Here is a 7,762-nt window from a genome sequence, read left to right as displayed (position 1 = left end):
TATTTCCCGACACCATTGTGGGAAGTGTTCACGAAAACATCAACATTCCTCGTCACTACTCTGGAAATCTGCTTGAGATATTTCAGAGAGCTGAAAAAGAAATTGAAGAAGAAGAACGAGACAAAGCTACTAAGAATGCCGAAATGAATCATCCGGAGCAATCCTTACAGGTTCATGCAAACTTTGAGCCTATTCAAAGCATGGCAGCAGAATCTGAAGAAATGTCGTCTCATGAAGAGTCATCTGACGGAGGAAACAAAGTGTTAAGATCTATAAGGTCTATGATCTCATCAATTCAGAAGACCATGTCTCAGACTTTGAACTCAAGGGAAGAAGAAAGAGAGAACTTTGGCAATATTTTCAAGTTCCTCACTGAGCTGGATAACACTTTGAAAAAGAACACATATGAGACCCATATCGCGAATGTAAATTTTTCAAAGTTTGAAAAGGATCTCTTCAACCGTCAAAGTGAATTATTGGACATTGAAAGGAATTTCAATGATGAACGCCATAAGAAAACCTTGGAAGAATTCAGTCTGGTGAAGAATCAGATGGTGGAAATTCAGGGTTGCATGAGAAGGAATGACAATGAACGTCAAGAATTCGCTAACTCCATTGCTAGGAAGTTTCAAGCAAAGGAGGATACAAAGGCCAATGCTGAAGGTGCTCAACCTCGACCAGTTCAAGGAGAATCAAGCAGAAGAAATGATGGTGTGTCAACCGGCACAAGATCCAGGCGAGCTCCAATCACTGATGACAACCCTAGGCCAACCAAGAGAGGTGGATGTCGAAGCGGTGGTGAGCGTGGAGGTAGAAGTGGTGGTGGCCGGAGCAGGATATCAAATGCTGATCAAGGTGGACGTACCAGTGGTGGTGAACGCGGTGGAAGATCATGTACAGGCGGTCGTGGTGGTGGCGGCTATCCCCCTTACTTAAACATGCTTCCTAGTCAAGAGATGAGTCCAACCGATCCTCGAGTTAAAAGGGAAGAACAATGATTTCTCTTCTTTTACTTTATTTAACTCTTTTGAACATGTTTCTTTGATGGTTTTTCGAATATTGGTTTTAGATGAATGATGTAAGTGAACAAGGTTTCTGTTTATTTATATGATGAATGCATGCTTTGATATATGTATGCAGGTTTGCAATTTCTTCATCAAAAATGTGGAAATTGTTGGGTCAAATTATTTTGACTAAGTGTTGAAATAATTTAACCACTGAGATTTTGATGATGAAATAACTTATGAGTTTTGATACAGGTGTATTGAGACAATATTTTATAAGTCTTGGATCTAATGAGGGTCATTAGACCGATTTTGGCTCTCATTGCATAAAATTAGACGTACAGTCTAACTCATCGGAGTTAGACGTACAGTCTAACTCATCGGAGTTAGACGTGTAGTCTAATAAATGCACGGAATTAGACGTAAGTCAAATATAATTAAACGTACAGTCTAACTCATCGGAGTTAGACGTGTAGTCTAATAGATGTAAAGAATTAGACGTAAGTTTAATGAATGCACGGAATTAGACGTAAGTCTAATAGAATTAGACGTACAGTCTAACTCATCGGAGTTAGACGTGTAGTCTAATAGATGTAAAGAATTAGACGTAAGTCTAATGAAACACGGAATTAGACGTAAGTCTAATATGCTTATAATTAGACGGGTAGTCTAATTGATATTCGGAATTAGACGTACAGTCTAACTCATCGGAGTTAGACGTGTAGTCTAATTTATGCGGAATTAGACGTGTAGTCTAACTTAATGAAGTTAGACGTGCAGTCTAATAGAATGTGAAAGTTAGACGTGCGTCTAACTCCTTTAGACAAGTCTGAAGTGGAATCAGAATTAGACGTGCAGTCTAACTCAGTGGTGTTAGACGTGCAGTCTAATGGTTATTGGATAATTGGACGGGTAGTCTAATTAGTGAAAGTTAGACGCGCGTCTAACTCCTTCAAACAAGTCTGAGGTAGAACCGGAATTAGACGTGCAATCTAACTCAGTGGAGTTAGACGTGCAGTCTAATGGTTAATGGATAATTAGACGGGTAGTCTAATTAGTGAAAGTTAGACGTGCGTCTAACTCCTTCAGACAAGTCTGAGGTAGAACCGGAATTAGACGTGCAGTCTAACTTAGTGGAGTTAGACGTGCTGTCTAATGGTTATTAGATAATTAGATGGGTAGTCTAATTAGTGAAAGTTAGACGTGCGTCTAACTCTTTCAGACAAGTCTGAGGTAGAACCGGAATTAGACGTGCAGTCTAACTCAGTGGAGTTAGACGTGCAGTCTAATGGTTATTGTAATTAGACGCGAGTCTAATTCTATTAGACCAGGCGGTCTAATAGATGTTTTTCTATTAGAACGAGATGACTTATTTGATTAGACTGATTTTCACAATCCGTTTAACTGAAATACATCTAATGCTCAGTTTAAGTAGTACGCTTGAATCTATCATTTCTCCTACCCACGTGCTATAGCTGTACCCTACTCCTGCTCCACTTTCTAGTGAAGATTAGTATAACAGTTATATGCATCCAATCAAGGAATGCCACGTAAGAGAATTTTCCTCAAATTACTTATTTTGCAGGTACATCCCTAATGGAATATTCGGCGTACTACCATTGATGTACGGCCATGATCCTTGTGCTCAGAACCTGTTGTGTACAATGGAGGCTTTCCAATGGAAGAGCGCCACGTATCATTCTTGAAGATTCGACCATTAACTCCTGCTCAGTATTTAACAAATCTCAAGGACAACGGACAATCTGCCTTAACAAGCACAACTGCTAGCCTTACGAATTTTCCCGAACGAACAAGCAATCTGATTTTGCAGAGAGAGAAACTACTCTATCACTTTGTTTACTGAACTTTGAAGCTTCTTTCTGATTGTACTGTGTGTGAATCGAGAAAGAGAGCTAGAATTAAAACACCTTTAGCTGAGTGATATTATTCATCTTGTAATTGAACAGAAAGTGTTATGTTCAATAGTGAGTTAAGTGTGTGTATAAACTGTATTTGATTCTAATCATATTATAGTGAATCCTTCCGGTGGTTGGAAGAAGGTGTGACGTAGGAGAGTTTTTCCGAACATCCATAAACAAACTGTTGTGTTCTTCATTTCTGTCATCTTTTCATATTTCATCTTGTGCTTCAAACCCAAGTAAACAATTCCGCCTTGAATCAGTTTCAAGTGTTTACACAAGTTTGCGTAGAATAGAAAGCGAATTAAATCTCTAACATGATTTCTTTCAAACCGTTTTTCATAAGCCTTCATCCTTAGCCAGACCCCAGTCTCTATCGATAAAGCCGATCATATCACGCTGCAATCTGATACAATATCTTTCCATAACTCTTCAACGCTCCTGCGGGTTCTGCCATATACCCTTGCATTCCGTTTTTGCCAAATGTTATACACCACTGCTCCAAAGCCGCACTTGAACACGCTTGTTACAAATCTATTAACTTGTCGTAAATGAACAAATGTTTAACTTGAATTACTTTTAGACGCATGCTTTAAAGTTAGATAAATATATAAGGTGTAAAATAATAATCTTTTAAATGATCAAAACTTTAAAGTAGAGACTATAATGTGACAGACACATGAGACATAACGCGATAGCCCTTTCACACTTGTAACAAAACACTGAACCAATAACAAAATCTCTAAATTGTGTCTGAACACGCAAAATATTTTTTTTTCATAATTTCTTAAATAGTAAATAACCCAATTTCTGAACATTTCTAAATGACACAGATTCTTTAAACTTGTTTGTTAAAACTAATATTATCCCCGCAATTAAATAAATTGTATGTATAAGCAAGAACATATTTAAACACAATTCGAGCATGGAGGGAGTGATTTTTGAAAACGTAAGAGTTTTTCATTTTCCAAACATGCCAAATTATATTTGAAAAAATGATACAAATAAAACTATCTTGAGGTGCGCAATATTTTGAGAAGAAGTCAAAAATTCATGTCTCAAAATGTGTAACTAATAGAGCATCAAGAATATGAAGAAGTCCAGTGATTTTCCAAACTTCGAGATAATTTTCGCACAATAATAAGGCATGCTCGACAATTTCAACATTATTTTTACCTCTAAGGCAACCTTGTGAAATAATAATTATTTTATGAAAACAGTTTTCAGCTGATGAAAAAGCATTATGCAAGGCTTCCATATAAAATTTCTTAGTTTTGGAGTTTACTTGAAGCCCCTAATTTTTTTCCCCACAATTTGGGGTTTACAACGTGTGATGAAGAGTTACATCCAAAAGTAGATTTAAATAAACCAAATCTGTCTAAAGGGGAAGAGTCAAATGATTTTGAAAAGAAGATTGAAGAGATCTCATCTGAGAATGAGATGCTCAAGGAACAGATTCAAACTCTTTCATCTGAAAACAAAAGGCTTAACTATGTTGTCTATGCATGGACAAGGTCTGGTGATGCTGTCAAATATCAGATCAGCATGTTGAAACCTGCTGGATCTAGATCTGGATTGGGATTTGATAGCAATGACCTTAACCTGTCATGCAAAAAGTCAAAATCAAATGACAAACTTAAGCCAATAAGTTTTGTTAAAGGGAGTATGACTGACATTGAATCTGATCCTATTCATGAAGAAGTTGCTTTCAAAAATGAAATAGTTTATGTTCCACCAACTGTTAGCTGGCTTAAGAATAACCTAGAAAAAGCTAATAAATCTGGTAATTTAAAACCTGACTCTAAGTCAAGGAGTTTTAAAAGAAAATATTCTTCAAAAGTTAAAGGATCAGTGGCTAGCAGGAAATCATCTGCTAAGTCAAAATCTTATGCATTAATCACAACACATAATGGGAAATCCATTAGAATAACTCAAATATGGATTCCTAAGGGACTAATTGACCGGGGACCCAATTGAGTATGGATACCAAAATTTGTAAATAGTTTATTTTGTAGGTGATGCAGAAGGATAGCAGGAAGGAAGCTAGAAGAGTACTCCTCTGAGTACTCGGCTTAGAAGATCAACAATGCCATTTTCCATTCTGGAAGAATAATTTTTTTTATGGTTTTGGTCTTTAGACCACAAAAATTGTTTATTAAACTCTAAATGTCCATATTCATAATGAGAGGAAAATTCTTTGGAATTAAAGATACTCTCTAGACGAATATCATTAATCGGTCTAAGTAGACAAGGGTGTCTAAAAGAAACAGTATGTACTTAGACGTATTTTTGCTCATAATCCATACATCTAAGTCTATATGTTGAGGTGTTTCACCTACGCGATCAGACGGACACGTCTAATAGACGTTAGATGTTTTTACGTCATGAGCAAGTGGATGCTCACGTCTAATCAAACACACGTCTAACACGTGGTGTTTATGCGCAATTAGACGTACACGTCTAATAAACATTAGACGGATTTTTATAAACACGGAATTAGACGTATGCGTCTAATACACTCATCTGTCTAATAGACGCTGTGTTATATTGGATTTTCGAGTAAGAAAAACGTCTAACTACGTGCCGATTAGACTGATCAAGGACAGTTGTCCCACGCTGAGAGTTATCTGCTTTTCCCGCTCAAAATATCAAACAGTCATCTCTTAATAACATGAAGACACGTGTCTATCAAGTTTAGAGAAAATGACTGATATACCCTCATTTTTAATGATGACTTCTTGAAAAAGGACGTCTAACATTTATTAATGGGCCATACCCCTAGAATAGACGGTTATTATGTATTTCCCTCTTTCATCTATATAAGGACATTACTACATGAATTTGAAAATTTTCAATCTCTTGAAATCCTTAAGAACCCTAGATTTTCTTGCATTTCTCTCACTAAATTTCAGAAGAAATACTGTGTCGATTCATATTCTTTCGAAAATGGTGAAGAAAATCACTCTCGGTCACTGTACTTTGCAGGTGGATTTTCCATCGGTGTATTCGTTTGATCAACCGAAAGTGGTAAAGATGTTCCAAACCCTAGAATATTCTGGGTTAAGGAAGTATCTGGGCGGACCGTTCATCTTCTACGAAGACGAAGTTCGCGAGTTCTTCAAAACGGCAGTTATGGTGGAAGATTCCATCGTAGCAACCGTCAACGGAACGGAGATTTCTTCCGACGAAGCAGTTTATGCAGAGTTTTTTGAACTTCCAACGGAGGGTCATCTATTCGACTTGGTTCTCTCTTCAGAAATCATGGAGGAGATGAAGACAACTTTCTCTGCAGACGGTTCGAAGATCCATGTGAATGGATTCAAGAAGGTATTCAAATCAAACTTCATTCTTCTGAACGACGTGGTGGCGAAGGCGTTACAAGGGAAAGCTGGTTCCTTCAATCTCTATAGTCAAGACCGTTTTGACTATATGTGTGCTATCTCAAAGGGGATCCAGGTAAACTGGGCTCATACCCTTTTTCAGAACTTGTGTTATTCTATCTGTCAGACGAACAAGGAGAGTATAACGTATGCGGCTCAACTGAGTCACTTATTGAAGCATTTGGGGGTTCCTGTTGGTGAACCGGTGCAGATCAACTCTCCAAGAGTATTTACTGCTCTTACGGTGGCTAGCACGCTGATGAGGTTGAAGAACAACCTTGAATCTACATCTGGTGCTTCCAGTTACCAGACCGGGGGAAAACCTTCCACTCGATCAAAGCCCTCTGCTTATGTTCTATCAACATGGGCAAAGAGAACCAAAACGGTAAACGAATCGGAGGCCAGTTCCTCCAGTCTGAAAAGTCCAAACCAGAAGGACTCTGAATCTATTGATTCAAGGTTGAAGCAAGGTCCAAGCGTACTTGATGCAACCCCGATGTCATCATTATCCACTCCCTCAACCTATTTGAGGAAACCTTCGAGGTTTTGTGCCTCAAAGGAGAAGAAGAAAAAGGCGCCCTGCGCGTCTAAATCTGCAAAGGTAAAGTCTTCCAAATCTTTGGCTGTTGTGCCAAAATTTAATGTTCCCATAGTGGAACAAGCTGAATTCATATTCTCTCCCTTGAGAGAATCTGCTGAAGGGCCTGCTGTTGAGTCAGTCGGTCCAAATGATGAAACTATTGACAGGGCTGAATCTCCTGTTATTCAAACTGATCTTGTAGCCGCCGGTGCTACAGAGTCATCGCAACCAGAACAAGTTGTTGTTCTTACCCATGTAGCTGGTGAACCCAATATTCCTGCTTCCAAAGATTCATTGGTAGCTGGGAAAGTTGTTCATATGGAGTTCCCTGCCGAGCTCTGCAAGAAACCACAATCGGCGTTCGAACTGATGCGTTCCAGAAATCGGGGAGATGGAATTGTGATCAGTGAACCAAGATCTGCTCCAAGACCCGTAGAGGTTATTGGAAAAGGAAAATCCATCGTAGTTCAAGCTCCTGAGAAGATATCGGAGGCAACATGAATCGTTGACCTCATTTTAGATGAAGTTAAAGTTCTCGTTGCTGAGAAACTGGGAATTTATGAGTCCTGGTCCATGGAGAGGCTGTCCTCCAAGTACAACGATTCTCTATCAAATGCTTATATTATTAAAGAATGGAAGAAGAGGGTGGCAAACGAGAACAAAGTCTTGAAATGGGCAAGAACTTCAGAAGTTGGTGAGGCTCTGAAGAAAAGAGAACTGGTGGAAGCTTGAATATTTGGAAAAGCTCTTTTTCCAATTTTTGAAGCCAGGAAAGCTAACTTCAATCCTGATGTGAGAGGAGTTGATGTTGAAGTAAAGGTATTAAAGAAGCTGAACGATATCCTGGACAGTTATGTCTCTGTTGCTTCTAGACACATT

This window comes from Impatiens glandulifera, chromosome 4, assembly GCF_907164915.1.
Source record: "Impatiens glandulifera chromosome 4, dImpGla2.1, whole genome shotgun sequence".
Classification (NCBI taxonomy): Eukaryota; Viridiplantae; Streptophyta; class Magnoliopsida; order Ericales; family Balsaminaceae; genus Impatiens; species Impatiens glandulifera.
This window is presented reverse-complemented; position numbering follows the sequence as displayed.